Source organism: Bombus affinis, unplaced genomic scaffold, assembly GCF_024516045.1.
Source record: "Bombus affinis isolate iyBomAffi1 unplaced genomic scaffold, iyBomAffi1.2 ctg00000075.1, whole genome shotgun sequence".
In the NCBI taxonomy this organism is placed as follows: Eukaryota; Metazoa; Arthropoda; class Insecta; order Hymenoptera; family Apidae; genus Bombus; species Bombus affinis.
Genome location: NW_026108825.1, coordinates 292,123 through 308,908, shown reverse-complemented (window position 1 = coordinate 308,908; position 16,786 = coordinate 292,123). Strand labels below are relative to the sequence as shown.

Here is a 16,786-nt window from a genome sequence, read left to right as displayed (position 1 = left end):
TTGTATTGAGGTGCACGTCAATGCCATCTGCACATATCGACTTAGCGGATTCCACTCCGTGTCCCATCGTAATTAAAACGGTTTAAGATAAAGAGTTGACATGCTTGAACGAGTCCTCGTCACCGGGAATTTATCCACTGTGCGAATATTCAAACGTCCATACGTACCATCGTAGTTGGCCTTAATTAAAATTTCTTAATCGCCTTCAACAGTGGTAAATGGAACTCATTTTGCGGTTACTTGAACCGTTATTTCAACCACATAATACGCAAATTGTTAAATACCGATGACACAATGAAGGATTAAGCAATAAAGAGGATGGAGAGAGAATAAGGAAGTCGTGAATAACTGAATAAATAATGATTTAAATCCTGTTCTACATTGTAGAGTGCATTGTGTAAAATATATTCCTTCTTGAACAAATTCACCAATAGTTCCGTAGATGTTATAACGACCGGGTAAAGAACCATAGTTTCGAAAATATCTAAGAGAAATGTTAGAATAAAAATTAAGAATTTCCCGCGTATTTATTTCCGTAATTTTGTCACAAATTTGAACTGATATCAGTAATTTCACAAAAATTACAAAAAACAAATTCACTGTTTCAAACTCTAAAGTTAGTGTGTTCCCTTGAACGACGTCAAATACAATTTTCGTATCTGGGAAAACCACTCGACTTGAATTACAGAACATGCTGTTACATAACACCAGGAGGCAAATAAAAATGTAATATTCGAAAAGACTTGTTGATGGAATATGAAATATCGTCCCGGTGGTTCGATATTGGAGTTTCGCGACTCGATTCGAACATGTGTTTGAATTTTGAATACATGAAAGTTGGCCGTCTTCTGAAATATGGATCAGTGAAGTGTACACCGTGTGGCCTCGAATGGAGGCGTTTTCTCGCCCCTCTCCCCATCCCTCTCTCTTTCTCTCTCTCTCTCTCTTTCTCTCTCTCTCTTTCTCTCCTCCCTGCCATTTCGTTCTCCGACCAAATATTTGGTGCAAACACTCGACTCTGATTTTATAATTCCGGTCGAGTGGGGCATAGCTCTTTCAAAGAAACTGCCTACCATTTCAAACTAGTGTCGTGCTTTTCCCACCTGGCCATATATGCATAGCTACACAGTGATCCGTGAAACGAATGAATTTACTGCGACGGAAAAAGCAACTGTTTGTTTCTCTTGCGGCACTAAACGAATCCACAGCGAAACAGGCGCCGCGAGGACCTTACGCCCTCGTTCGTTTGGCTAACCGATTATACGAGCAAACTTTTTTATCACGGTACAAACATAAGCCGATTATAGATCTGTCGGTTTAATCTGTTGTATGGCGAGATAGCAATTTTGTAAGTAAACTTAGCGAGGAGCAATTTTGAGGTATTATCGCTGTACGAATGAGTAACTTTAAAACTAGCACGCAAATCACGTCGAGCGAAAAATTTGCATGGTTAATTCGAAAGTTATTCGACAAATTACGGACAGCCAGCAAATGCTAAAGTGTGTCGTTTCGTAGATGTCAGTAACAAAAAGCTGGCAAAAATTTCGCTTGTTTTTCCTGGATCAAGCGTGTATCAGATGGCGTTCAAAGCTTACTTTTCATGGAAGGCATGTGGGATATTCAGATTCGTGTTTTATCGTTGGTATTTTACTCTTGCGGTAGAGAAAGGTGCGATTGTTCTTATCCAGGAGGGATAATGGAGCGCGCTGATTCTGGGTTTCATCGATCAGAATCTCCCGCATTGGGAATAATGTATGTAACGGCCACCAGATGGAGGCAGTGTTAGCTAACGGAAGCTATCTTCAACTCTCTCGTCGAATACTCAACTGAAAAGTTTGGCTTGCTTTTACGATGAAATTGCAGCATAGATGGCACTTATTTACGTGATATAACCAAAGGAAATGGATATTAAAAGAACGTCTACTTTTTCATGGTTCCAAAAGGAAATTTTTATTAAGCCATCGTAAAATACCATTTCTATGCATGTAAAGTATCACTTAATTAAATTCGAAAAAATATGTGGGATAAAATCACTTTGGAATATATCATGGTCTCCCGGTGTTCCTAAAGACACATAAATTGAAAAAAAATGGCGGACATTATATCCATTGGAATACTATAAAAAGACATAAAACGTATTGTCAATATTTCTCGAAGTTTTACCAGGGGATTCAATAACCATACCGTGAACCGTAGTAAAGGTCTTATTTATGAGTTTAATACCTATCGTTAATCCAGCCTAGCAATTGCTGCTAAATTAGAAAAAAAAAATATTAGGGATATACTTCTAAAAGAATGCCTGTGGAAGCGCCATGCAAAGAAATTTGACATTTTCAATTGGAATTCGATGAGAGGAAAATGTTACCGTAATAACACCTGTTCTTTCATGAGATTTGTTGTTTTGAAATGCATACTTTCGTCGAATTACGACTAGAACGGCGCAGACACAGAATTTCTTTTAGAATACCATTCCCGACTCTATGAGAGGACATCAGTTACCATATATCGGGAATAACGGTGATTGCGCGCAAAGTGCGACAATGTTGTGATATCGTAAATTTCTGGTCAGTTGAACTATCTATTACGAATTAACCAATGGCAATAAAAGAAACAAAATATCAAGAATTTCTCTAAAAAATCCGAAACTACATGAAGATTGCTAAAAACCAAATACCTCGAAAAATTCTGTGAGTGAATTGCATAATGTCTGTCCCATTTCGACCAGAATACTACGAATCGACGTTTGCGATTTAACGGATAGTGGTTGGCATAAGGTAACGGAATCGTTTGGTATTCCAACGACGCTCTGGTCAACTTAAATGCTCTTGATTGCATCGATTGTAGCGTGAAAATGGCATCATCGAACCCGATAGGTCGTATCGTGTACATACCATGTCACTTTGATTCCGAAATTGAGCGCGGAATTGTTTCCTTCGTAACTATGCATAACTCTTAACGCGCGGAGCAAATAGTATCATTTTAATTTGTATAGAGACATTGTAATGCAGTTACAAAGTCTCCTTGTATAATTAAACTTACCAGTAACATTATAAGTTATTATTGTTATAAGTTATTAGTATGCAAAAATGAGTATGTAAAGAAAACGCAATAAACAAAAGTATAATATAAAATATTCAGAATATAGTACTCGTTATAATGTTCAGTGAGCGAAATCTTTAATTAAACTGTAATTAAACTTGATGTCTTTAATTATATCAAAAATATAAATATGCATAAACATTCGTAGCTCATAATAGAATTAGCTTCAATTAACATAATTAAAAATATACCGAGATTTTGGTTTCTTTGATACACTTCCCAGTTTTACTTCGTTTCAATTAACTCCTATGTTTTTAGTTTCTCTTTTGTACACGCGACCTCTATGAAACACAACAAGGCGTCTTTTCATAGCGTTAGAGAAAAATGGCATAATACTATTATCGAGACATTTTAACTTCGATAATAACATAGGTTTCAATCATTGCACGCATCAGGATTGCTTTAATTCCTCTTCAATAATTTCCAACAGATAGGCTACGTACAAACTACTGTCGCGTCGAGTGCGATCCACAGCCATGCGAACCACAGCCGTCATACCGAAAGTTATGGATTTGAACCAGCGGCGAAGTTCTACTAACTCGACATCGTGTAAATTAATCGCGGGAAACTTCGAGCGGCTGCACTGAAAAGTTACCATACAGAATTTAAAATAAACGTTGATTCATTTTTCCCTCGTTCCTTGTTAGCTTCCTTTATTCTTTTTCTTTTTTTTTTTCCTTACTAGAGTACATACACTACCATTCACAAGTATCTGGACGCTTTTGGTTAACTAGAATTTTACAGAAATGTACGCAATAATAAATTAAAAATCGGAAACAGCACTAACTATGTTTCTTGTAGAATCAATAAATAATTATACATTTAAATGATCTCTTTAGATCCTCGATCCTTAACGTTTCATACAATTATACTTCCTCAAACATTTATTTCTATTGGGAAAACTTCAAACCTTTCATTTCATGGGCGTATAGTATAATGAATTGTACAGTGTAAACGAGATATCGATAATTAGAAATTTTTCAAATATTTAAAAAATTTAAACGGAGGGGAAAATTAAGCTTGGATATACCCAGTTTGCTCTTGAATTTAATTTATATTGCAAATTGGAAAATCTGAAGATACGTAATTACAAAATAGTAGCAGATATGCAATTAATAATTCCATTAATCATTATATATAATTATTAATAATTTATATTAATTATTCCATATTGGTTTCTAAATGTCAATGTAATTGTATCGTAATATTCTATTATACGCAGTTATGGCAATTATAAAGAATAAAAAGCTTGCAGGTTCATTTAAATAACTCTTTGATTAAAATACATTTTATACCTATATACTAGTCTATATACTTAGTCTATATACCTAGTCTATATACTTATAAAGTCTATATACTTTAGAACTGCTGAGCACATAAAATAAAGTATCAAATGTTTTCTTTTTTTATAAACACTGAAACACGTTCAGATATCTCATAATGTTAGTGGTATTTAGTATATTCGATTACTAGAAGCTTTCTTTGAGATAGACACGAAATCCATTAAGATTTTGCGTCGACGGGTCTTATTCCTCTTCCCTCGGGACATTCATCGACCAATGTATTTTCCTTTCATGCTGTATTTTCCTTTTGCGTTGGCACGGAGACCAGACTGTACCGTGTATACCTTTATAGCGATTTCAACGAAACGCCAAACCCGCTTAGGGTATCCCTATTTGCTTCCTACTTAACCAAACCAGACAGGATGGCATAACGATTGGTAGATAAGCGGCAAATCTGGACCACCCACTATCCTTTTGTAGCTGAAGCATGTGGGTTATGAAGATGACAGTGATTGCGGGGCGCCCATTTTATTCGTTTGGATGGAACAGGGTCAATCATAACTTGGTGACAGAAGGAAGGGTGGTAAAATTTCGGATAACCTGAAGAAGATGCTGTTCCAAAAATACCACAAAATTATCTCTCTCTCTCTCTAATTGGAAAAGAAAATGAATGGAACACAAAAAAGGAAAAATAGATAGCAAACAGGAAATGACGAAACACGAATCTGTGAACATACGTATCACTGTCAATTGATCTAGTTAATCCGACGACAAAAACATCAACGTTTTAAACCGAGATAAAAAGGATAAAATAAATATCTATCAAACGAGTTGAATATATAAAAACCACGAAGCTTCTGTTTATATTTCGTTTGGAATTGAAGGGTTGAAAGTTGAATTTAAATACACTGAAATTTATCAGGACTTTAACGAAACGATTGTGAACACGATACAAAGGACAAATCGCAAGTATCAGTGAGGAAAAGGAACCATCGAGCAAATCGAGAATTAATAGGATTAATTGTTACAACGGCGAGTCAATATCTCTGCTTACCTCGAAGCTTGTTGAACGAAGATCTTCTCCTTTCAATGGATCCTGTTCCTGGCTCTATAATTTTATTAAAAGTCCGTCTTTTTATCGTAATCGATCAAACGGACCTCCAGTAGCAGCTGTATACCGACAGGATCCATTTCTGCGTGGTAGATGATTCGACACTTGCAGAATTATATTCACGCTGGAAAATTGATCGACACTCCCGATAGACCGAAATTACATTGGTATATGCGGCGCAATTTTTACAGTAATTTAGAAGCGAAGCATATTAGAGTAATTCGTCGATTAATCGCGAGCAAAGGCTACGAAATTTCCAACGAAAGCATAAATTAACCAAATATATAAATTAACGCAATTTCCTATCTCACCATCGATCCACAATACGAGTCGTGTACGAACGAATTGCGATCGCGACCAACGAAACTCGAAGATTAAGAGATTAGCGGAATTTTATTTTTTCGTGTTACTCGTTTCGACGTGGCAGACTTGAAATCCTCGTTACATATTAATGAATCGTTCACGAACGTCCCAAGATCGCGACCAACGAAATTCGAAAACTAAAAAATTAGCAAAGTTTTATGTTTTTGGCACATTTGCCAATTATTTCTACGCGAGAAACTAAAAACCTTCGTCACATGTTAACGAATCTACGAACGTTTCGCGACTAACGAAACTCAGAGCCGGAATTTTGTTTCCTTCCTTCGTTTTGTCGTCGTCGTCGTCGTTCGGTCGTCAATCGTTTTGACAGGAGAAACTTGAAATCCTTGCCACGTGTTATTGAATCTACAAACGTTTTGCCATCCACAACTATCGAAACTCAAATATCAAAAAATTTGCGTATTTCTTTTTTCTTTGTGCAGTACGATTAGCAATTATTTCAGCACAAAATGCTTGAAATCTTCGTCGCGCGTTCGTACACAATTCACGGTATAACAGTGTACAACTGGCGATCGTAACTATCGAATCTTGCAGACTGAAGAATTAGCGTGCTTTTCTTTCTTCTGAACACGGTTACCAATCGTTTCGGCACGAGGAACTTGAAATTCTACAACTGTATGCGTCACGGTTCGATGTGTATCTGTTGGTTGTTGTCACTTACCATAGGAATTCTAATTGAATTCCAAGTGGATTCGCAAACGCAACAAGGAACGCGGCGCTGCGTAGTCGTAATCTGGTCGATTCTAGAAATTCCTGGCGTGGCTAATCCGCCGGAGTGACCATCGGTGACGATGCTGAAAGAAAAATACGGTGGAGGATGCAAAATAAATAACGCCTCTGTTTGGCTACTGTTGCGTCGTATTGATTTAATCCAGAACGACCAAATGCAACAGATGCATTCCTACGGGAAATCATTGCCACTTATGAACGCGAGCTCTCTTCAGCGATTCCAAATTGGCGCGGAATATTTATCCTCGCGCGGTTTATGTGTACTCCTAATTCATTGTATCATTTGCACGAATGTTGCATCCATGATAATGTAATTAAACCGATTGTATAATTAGATATTTCAGTTATGATTTATCCACAATTCAACGTGACTGTCTATCGTGAATTTCTAATTAACTCCGATTAAATTACATCATTCAGTATACAAGGAAATTCATCGTACGGAATCTGCTTACCGAATTTGTTGATTTGACAAAAATACAATTGGAATATTGGGTGTTTGATTGTAGTATATGGTAGAAAAAGGTCGAACAGAGAAATAGATTAACGTGAACATTCTTCCTAGATCGAATAGGTGTGTTTTTGATTACGATTTGAAAAAAAAAACGGGTGGTTCGAGGAGGCGCGCCCTTCAGCCAATGTCAGGCGTCGAAAGAGGAGAAAGAGTAGACAAAACGATGCATCGTGTTTTGCGACTGCGTCGAGGGAGCGTGGATCCTCGACGAATCCCAGTTCCGCTTCAGTTTACGGCGCGCTGTCGATTTCGACGAATTGATATCTCGGAGTGAATCCATCGGTGGATTTTCTCCTTGTAACAATAAATGATTACGACCTACTCTAAACACCCTATTTGAAAAAGTTACCTGTAGTAATAATTACCTGTAATAATAATAAAAAGTATTAGACGTACGATAGCAATCACGATAATAGATAGAAACGTTAGAAAAGTAATACGTAGATTAACAAGCTTTGACATTTCATATTTTATGTTTCGGCTAAGTGATTTCCTTCTAATCTCCACCATTTTATCACAGTGGTAAATAAAGAAACAAATTCGAATTTTTTCATGGAAATCTGAATTTCTTTACGGCCGGCTGATTTTCATTTTAATTTCTTATATTCTGGTTCCATAGATTCTTGTTTGAATGCCAAAGAAGAGTATCTCGTCGACTTGAAGGTCTAAGGAACGTGAAACGACGAAGCACCGGGTTGCGACAACGTAACGAGTGAATAGCACATAAGTGTGCATTGTAGGATTGCCAGAACTGAACGCGTGTGAAACGCGGCGAATTTAAGCGGAGCGGATCTACGAAGGCCAAAGTCCTACAGTGGTGGAAAGAGGAAGGCAGAGTAAAAGGTATTATTTACGAAATCTCTGACGAATCGAGTTACCGATAAACAGGACACATCGAGTTAAGTCCGTTCGACTTTATTTTACAAGATGACCAAACACGAAAGCGTTCGTAAAATTCTAATATCATTAGAAATAATTGCAAGCACATTTTCAGCTTACAGAGGAGTTACTTTAATAATTTTTAACGGAAAATCGGTCCGAAATAAAAACTACGAGATAATTCTCGACGATAGATTTTTAGATAGACTTTTAGATTTGACGATAATTAATATATAGAATAAAAAGTAGTGCGGAATATTGAAAATAATTTGATAATCGAAGGATACAAAAGGATCTGACAATTAAATATTTCGTTTATGACGAATCATCGAACTTGTGAAAAATTTAAAGATACAAAAATGCAGACAAATATTGAAAAATATGTGATATAACCAAAGTAGAGTATTCTTTCCAATATTTATGATAATTTTGAGATTAAGATGATTTATGGTGTTCTGAAGATGAAACAAATCTCCGTTTACATTTAATTGTTGTATACGTATCTTTAAGAAATATGTGTTTGTGGATCAACTTGACCGAGAAATCTGCCAATTATGAGTTCACAAGAAGTGTGATTTTTCATGAACCATACGAAAAAGATTTTGTCGTGCGGGGTAAAAAAATAGAGCGCAACACATATGTACGCAAATACGTGCAGCAGAAGAAGTGGCGAATAATTCATAGGCAAACATTTTTTGCTCGGCCAGAGTGTTCTAACACGCGAATATATAGCCAGACTTGCAAGTGGTTTTCTAATTTTAAACATTAATGCCTTGGGTCCGACAATGTGTGATCACGATGCTGTTAACGTCGTTTTAAATTAACAACGTGGTCATTTGCAACGTGCATCCATTTTCACGAGTAATTCGTATTGAATTATCGTCGAACCACTGTCTTTTCTTTGCATCGCGCTTTAGAGACAATATTCTTCTGTAAATTATCCATTAACGAGTTTCCTCAATATAGTATGTGTGTTGCGCGAAACATGTTAAAACTTGATTAACCCTATATCAAAAGAAAGACTGGCGATTATATTGGGAAAATTTGACAGAAATCTGAAAATGTTTACGAGCAAGGGATTACGAGCTTCATAAAAGGCACCGACGTATTTGAACAGTCGTTTTTCGTTATATTAGACATCATCCTTTGTTTCTTCAAACAGAAAATTCATATGCATGAAACTACCCCTCAAAACGATTGCGAGTAGATTTCATACTCATTTAAAATTTTGCAAATATTACAGTCTCATTACAATGCTAATAAAGTTTCGAAATGTTTTATACGACACACGTACAAGTGGTTTGATAATTCTCCGAACACTTTCATGGACCATCGCATTTTACCCGATACTACGTATAGTGTGCAAAGAAATACAGCGAATAATATTGCAATGTACGCGAATAATTTGATAGAAATTATATTCTGACTAGGTCCGATATTTCATGGCATTTAAAATACGGTCGAAAAAATTCGTGTAAATGTGGACCGTCGAGTTGATGGTCATATAAATTGTATTTCACGAATTGTAGTTCGTGCACGAAGAGCGAAATTAAACTCAGCTGCTTATACGTGACAAAATTAATACGGATGGAAGGGAATTTTGATTAAAACTAAGGAAAAAATTCGACTGGAATAAGCTCGAATAAAGCCTTTGATTTATCAACCTATGATCATCGAAGCGAAGAAGCGTTTGCAACAAAAATGGAAAAACGAATATGTATAGAGAAACTAGCACATGTATGGAAAGTAGAGCGAGGGAAGAAGTTTCTAGTTATTTTGTTCGATAAGAGTTTCGGCGAATCGGCGTGGCTTGCCGCTTGCGGCAAATTTCCAGTTTATTAGATGAACATGCAGAAATCTGCATGATAAGAAAACTCTGTTAATTTTAATTCGCCTGGCGTAAGAAAACTACGGGAATAAAAAAACATTTTCTACTTCTTCGCAACTAATTTTTCAATTTATCTGAATCGGCAGCCACTCGCTTATTTATGAAAGGAATAATTCCATAACGCGAATTTTATTCACTTTGAATGCAGATTGACAAACATTCCACTAATTGTTCTAAAATTAAATTCGTAACAAAGTTCTCTATTTATATTTAAGTTTATCGAGAGAGCTAGTTGTTCCATCTAAAGAACTGTGTTAATATTAAATACCAAAGTGGTTTCCAGAGGTAGGAGAAAATCAAAGGTAAAGGGAAATCAAGCAGGAAGATTGTATCAAGAAGTAATGTATTCCGTGACCGTCAGTTAAGCGTACAGTGGTTGCTTCTCGTGTCAACTAAGTTTGACATAGTACCTCAAGTTTCTTGGAAATGGTGTTGCTAACACTTACCGTTTCTCATTTGCATCAAACTAGGTAAAGGTGGGCCTTGGTAAACTGCTGAATAAATTTATTTTAGATTAGCAAAATAAAAAGTGGCGAGTCATTACTGTCTCTCTCTTTCTCTCTCTCTCTCTCTCCCTCTTTTATTTTGAGTTTAGAAATGTTTAATAAATACTTACAGTCGATGGATTTGTTTGCTTTGAATCTCTTACGTAGATTGCCAAAAGAACAGTTAAATTTGATTGGAAACTAATAATACCACATCAAACACGACTATTTATTTACATGGCACACGTCATACTAATTATTCGAGAAATTCTATTATAATAATTGTCTCCTCTAAATTGTTTTTTACGATGTTACTTGAACAACGTGCACGTGTTACTTCGACAATCTGGACTTTTACGACATTTCCAAATTTTTCAATGCCAGTTGTGGTTAACAGCTGGACGTTTTATTGCTAAGATTTTCCGCTGAGATTGCGTCGTGCAAGGTCCTTTAATACGCACAAGAAATACGAAAAGCGGCAGTAAATCGAGACTCACGGGAATCCATAAAAAGGATTCACAGAAACCTTACGATACCCTTGACGTTTCCAAATTTCGTAAGTTTACCGCGATCTTCGCGATTAAAAACGTATGTAGCTCCTTCTATTTATTGTACGAAGGGTAAGCTTGCTCCTCCTTTCTGTGTAGAAGAAACTGGAAAAAAAGAGAGTATCAGTCCCTCTTTGGACTTTGTCCCTTTAAATAAGATGCAAATAAACCCGAAATAAATTATTCCAGAGCTCTCTTATACAGTTGGATCTTATTATTAAAATTTTGTAAGTCACGCGAGACACAAATTGTTGCTGTTAAATTCTCATGACGAATAGTAAAGAGCTTGTTAAGAAAAAAAAGGGCGGAGCCTCTTGTAGCTCTGGAATATTTAATTCTGTTCTTTTGTTTATCTTTAACAAATGTACGTGATTTATCCAGGATTTTAAAATGATTGGTAAATACTTTCTTACTATTCCTGGTATTCGGCTTCGAGCTGTTCGTTGGACGTTGAGTGAAATCACTCGAAGTCACGAAAGTCACTCGATTATCGAGTACCCTCAGCATCTAGCGAAAAGAGTAGAACGGTGAATACGCTGTAGACCTTGTCAAATAAACAGGGGCTTACGAAAGTATTGTATCTGAATACGTCTCATAAAAAAAATTTTATAAACATGTTGCGTGTATTATAAATTATTTTATCTGTTAAATTGCACATTTTCCTTAGCAGATTTAATTTTATAAAGTTACATACCGCTTGTCTCGCACCATTTTAATTTTCTTACCCTTATATCCACGTTCCAATTGATTATTCGATGCAGAGATAAACCTAGCGTCACGATTAATTAAAAGAATCATATTAAATCCATTCAGCCATTGTATCATGTCCATATTATCATAATCATCGTACTATATTTCTACTATATTTCTGTGATATCTGTTGAAATATTATCTTCCACTTTATCCTATATATTATCTTCATTTAATATCTACCCAAGTATAAATATACGCTGATTCATTAATATTACAGCAAAGCACGGCTTCCTTGATGACGATCAAATATCAGCACACGTTCCTTGAAACATAATAACTTTATTAAAATCCAGCCAAGCGACTTCATCTTTTTGGGGAAGTTAGAAAGATTAGATTACTGGATGACGTGTAAAGATAATTTGAAGAAATAGCAATACGGTTGGAATTTCGAAATAGGAAGTAAAGGTCACTTTTTACGTCTTTTTTATCTGGGCCTGTAGTAAAATTTAAACAACACATATTATATCAGTTAGACTAGACTACGGATTTTTATATAAATTCATATTTTCGAGAATGCAATTAAGAGAGAAGAACCTCGGTAGAAAATTGTTTTACCTAACAAGTATTAGAGAAATCATAGTACTTTGAATATTTTAACTATTTTTTATATTATTATATATATAACGTTCAATAATTGGATAGTTCCGGGATCGATTCTGAAGTCTGAAAATCGAGTTTTTTTTATTATGAAATAATTAAAAATACAAAAATAAACAACAATTAATATGCGTCTATAACAATAAATAACGATAATTATCAACACGGGAAATAACAAGTCTTTGGTAGAATGTATACCTGAAAATCGAGAATCGATTTTCAACGTCCTCAGCTACCGATATTTCTTCTTCAATCTTTAAATCTTAAATCTTCAGTCTTTAAAATCTTAAATAACTATTCTGTAACCTTGCCTGTCTCTAATGTAACTCTCTGTCCGTCCGTTTGGGAAAAACGTGCTTCTTCAAATGGTCGTCCGTAAAACAAAGGAAGATCGTTCTATCCGTGAAACACAGCCTGTCGTGCTACCCCTAAAACAGAAAGAATCTCTATCCTACATGAACTCTAGGGAGTTTACATCTCCCCTCCTCGTGTTGATAATTACATCGTTAATTATCTTCTCTATAAGGGATCAGCTTACTTGAGTGGAAGAAATTCCCATCAGATCTCCGATTACCGTTATCCACTTCATATATGAAGTTTGAAATCCTTCTTAGAATTTTGAGAGGTCCTTTCCTAATTTCTTCCAGCTTATTTCTATTCATTTTGTTTCCGTTGTGGGTGAAGCCTATATCACCAATTTTAAATTCGTGTTCTCTTCTTTTTTTATCGTATTTTTGTTTGTTGAGTTCGAAATTTCTTGTTGAGTTTTTGAATGCTTCTCCTCTGTCTCTTTTTAGGTTTATCTTATTCTCCATTATTCCCTTAGGGACGATTTCAATCATTTTTCCATACAGTAAATGATTTGGGGCAAATCCCGTTACACTGTGTCTGGTGTTATTGTACTCTTCTACGCTTTCTTCTGCAATTTTTGTCCACTTTCTCTTTTTTTTCGAATTGATCTTACATCTGATGCTGTTTACTAATGTCTGACTTACCCTCTCGTTTAGTCCATTGGAGGATGGACAGTCTGTCGAGGTGAAAATTAATTTAATGTTCTTCTTTCTCGCATACTCGAATTTCTTTGGATGTCATTACTGGGTATCGATCTGCACGGATAATTTTTATGGAATCAGTTTCTCCAATCTTCATATTGTCCCAAAATTCCCATTAGGTTATTTGTTGACTGTATACTTTCTCTTTCGATTTTATCTTGGATTTCGATAGGTAATCCAATGACAATCAGGTGCACCCTCACATCTTCAGGCATTCTTCTTTTTACTTCTTTTACTTCCAATATTAGTCGTTCTTTCTCTATTGTATATTCTATGAACGAACCTGAAAGGTATATAAAATTGTAAGCATATCGTATTACCGACCAACCTTTACTCTTAACCTTTGAGTGCTGAATACTCGCGGCCTATGCCGTCCGTACTTACAGCGCGTATCTAGCGCTGACGATCGCTATGGACGAAATAATTTTTCGGTAGATTGAACTCTGTTGATTGACTATTCAAAGCACAAATCGTTATAAGTTATAGCAATTCTTTTGCGCGATATTAAATGATTGAAGAAATTTTTTAATTATTTTTAATTATTTCTTATAAACATTGAAATTTACAATTAACTAGAATTTGGGTAACAAACTAGAAAACTAAATTTAGTAAATAGAACACAAGTTAATAATTTAATTGTATGTGAAAATCTCAGTGCTTGAGAAAACTAACAAAACCATATGTAGAGTTTTCTTACAAGTGGTGATCACTTCAACAATAAGGAGACACTATTGGCATTTGTTTAATGCCGTAAGGAATGCATTTATATTTATTTCACACAAATGTAGTAGTATTACTTCTACGTAGGTGTTTGGAACAATTGAGAAACCCATACATGTGTCGTTAGTCCATGCCAGTCACTTACAGAAAACGAGTATATATATCCTTAGTCCTTACTGATAGCTTTCACCAGACACCTATATGGGCCCACAGCACTCAAAGGATTAAAAGTTTTGAGAAATGCTTCCTCCAATCTTCCCAGTTGTGTCCTTCAGCTTTCAGCAGATTCCTTTGGTACTGCTTTCTTTCTGCTGTTTTTCCTAGATACTTTCTTAAACCTTTGACTTTTTCCTCATTACCTTTTATTTTGTATCTTTTGCATTCCTCTTCATGCTCCGATATCCAGTCTGTGGCTTTTCGAGTTCCTTCAAATTGTTCTATATTGAAGTTTATTTCCTCTATTTCCCTCTTATCTCATTTTCGGAGAGTCTCTAGAAGTTTTACCATGTCAATTTCCGTCTTTGTTTTTCTTGTGCGAGTTATTTCTGCTTCCTCTAAGACAATGTCTCGGAATGCGAAGCTTGAATCCGTATTGATATACAATGTTGCTGTCTCGTCATCTATTGTGAGTTTAATATTTCTACATTGGCCTACCTTGGTTAGACTGTTTGCGACCTTCTTCACTATTGGTAAACTGAATAATTGTTGATGGTACTTTTCTTCTTGATATTCCGGGGGGAAAATACAGCATATTTCGTCTTCTGGTCTTCTGATAGATTCTATATCTTCTCTATCTTCTACTGTTTTGCGTTCTCGTTCATGACGACGCGTAGGTTAACTTTCAGCAACATGGCGTAGGGAAAGTCGATTTATAAGGTTCAATAATTGGATAATTCAGGGATCGATTCTGAAGTCTGAAAATCGAGTTTTTTTATTATGAAGTAATTAAAAATACAAAAATAAACAATTAATATGCGTCTATAACAATAAATAACGATAATTATCTACACGGGAAATAACAAGTCTTTGATACAATGTTTACCTGAAAATCGAGAATCGATTTTCAACGTCCTTAGCTACCAATATTTCTCCTTCAGTCTTTAAAATCTTAAATAACTATTCTGTAACCTTATCTGTCTCTAATGTAACTCTCTGTCCGTTCGTTTGGGAAGAACGTGTTTCTTTAAATGGCCGTCCGTAAAACAAAGGAAGATCGTTCTGTCCATGAAACACAGCCTGTCGTGCTACCCGTAAAACGAAAAGAATCCCTATCCTACATGAACTCTAGGGAGTTTACATATATATGTATGTATATTTTGCGCAATTTTGCATTTTTAAATTTCCTCTAAATGCGCGAAAGTTCATAGTTCATGTACGTAGGACGATGACGTTGTTCAGTTACAGATATGTTGAACATTTTATCGAAATTGGTTGATCAATGGAATCAAGTAACAGACATCGAAAGATCTTTGCTATTTTCTTCTTCTTTCGACTAATTGCAATTTCTTCGAAATCTTTTTACACTTGGTCTATTAAATTAATCCTTCCAAATTGTCAAAAAAGAAGAAAAATAATCATGTCATGTTACAGTGCTAATGAAATGAAATTTCAAAATGTTTCATGTAGCGCGTACAATATGGACATACAAGTTTCCTATTGAAAATGTCAAAATACTTATGAAAACTTTATATCACGTACGCTGTCCCGCTTATCGTGGCCAATTTAATTAATACGAAGCAAAGGATCGTAAGATCATCTTGAATCAGAAGACACACGGAAATTGGCAAGCGTAGACGGAAATTCGGGACGATAAGTCGAGACGAGAGCAAGGAAATTGAAGTAGAGCTGAGGCAGATACCAGTTGTGTGGAATAGAAAGGATTCCAAAATGGTAGATAATGATACGAGGAAAGCCGGGTTACTCAATTATCCCGATTAATCGACTGTAATGTCTTCGAGGATGTCGCTAATTAATTATCAAAGTCCACGAAAGCTTAACTCGACGAGGATAAACAAATGTTTCATATGGTCGACCAGAGATAATTAATTTTCCTTAATCGCGTTCGTCGAGCCAGCAGAAATTGGTTGGTTGAGTCTAGCGGAAGACAACTTGGATCTCTTCGTCGCGCCGCAGGAAAATCTGTGATCTTCTCTCCACGTTTTTCTTTTTGTCCCTTTTATGTTCGATGGCGGATCAATATTTCCCAAGTGGCGGATTACAGGCCAGGCGTACCAGGAACTGCTAGACGAAGGTACGAGCTGCTTGGAAGCTGCATTAGCTTGGTAGCTTGTGGAATAATCCGCTTGAAAAGGACCTATTCCGCGTGGAAACTCCGGACGCACAAAACGCTGAGGAAACGGCAACCCCCTTATGAATTATTCCATCCCTTTTCTTGTATTTGAGAATTAAAGCACCAGTTCGTAGCCTGGTAGCTCTTGACCATAAGTTGAGTTCTATCGAATGTTCCATATTCTTCGACCGACTACAATTTCGGACAGAAATAAACGAACAGATAGTGGAAATAGGTATCGCTGAAACATCGTTGAATTAGGCCGCAATGGTTAGCTGGAGTTTTTGAAATTGTTGAGATTTTAGTGCCGAAGCACTTTTTGATCGACGCTTATTTTACATAATTTCATCAGTTTTGTCTATTTTTTGTTTTGTGGGATTAATCGATCTAATAAATAAGCGACTAGAAAATACGGCTTGTTTACACAAAAGAGTAGACGTGTAATTACAATAATTAG

The 16,786-nt window shown here is 35.9% G+C and overlaps 1 long non-coding RNA gene across 3 annotated transcripts; it reads right to left on the bottom strand.

Moving 5' to 3' along the window:
- Positions 1-10,210: 10,210 nt before the first annotated feature.
- LOC126927127 (uncharacterized) lies at positions 10,211-15,406 on the bottom strand. Of its 3 annotated transcripts, XR_007715184.1 has the most exons (3): positions 15,168-15,355; positions 12,466-12,573; positions 10,211-11,932 (listed from the first exon to the last, which is right to left on the bottom strand). It is a non-coding gene; the product is annotated as an uncharacterized LOC126927127 (long non-coding RNA). The 3 variants fall into 3 exon arrangements; XR_007715182.1 differs by lacking the exon at positions 12,466-12,573 and having other exon boundaries at positions 10,211-12,333; positions 15,082-15,406; XR_007715183.1 differs by lacking the exon at positions 12,466-12,573 and having other exon boundaries at positions 15,082-15,406.
- Positions 15,407-16,786: the final 1,380 nt, after the last annotated feature.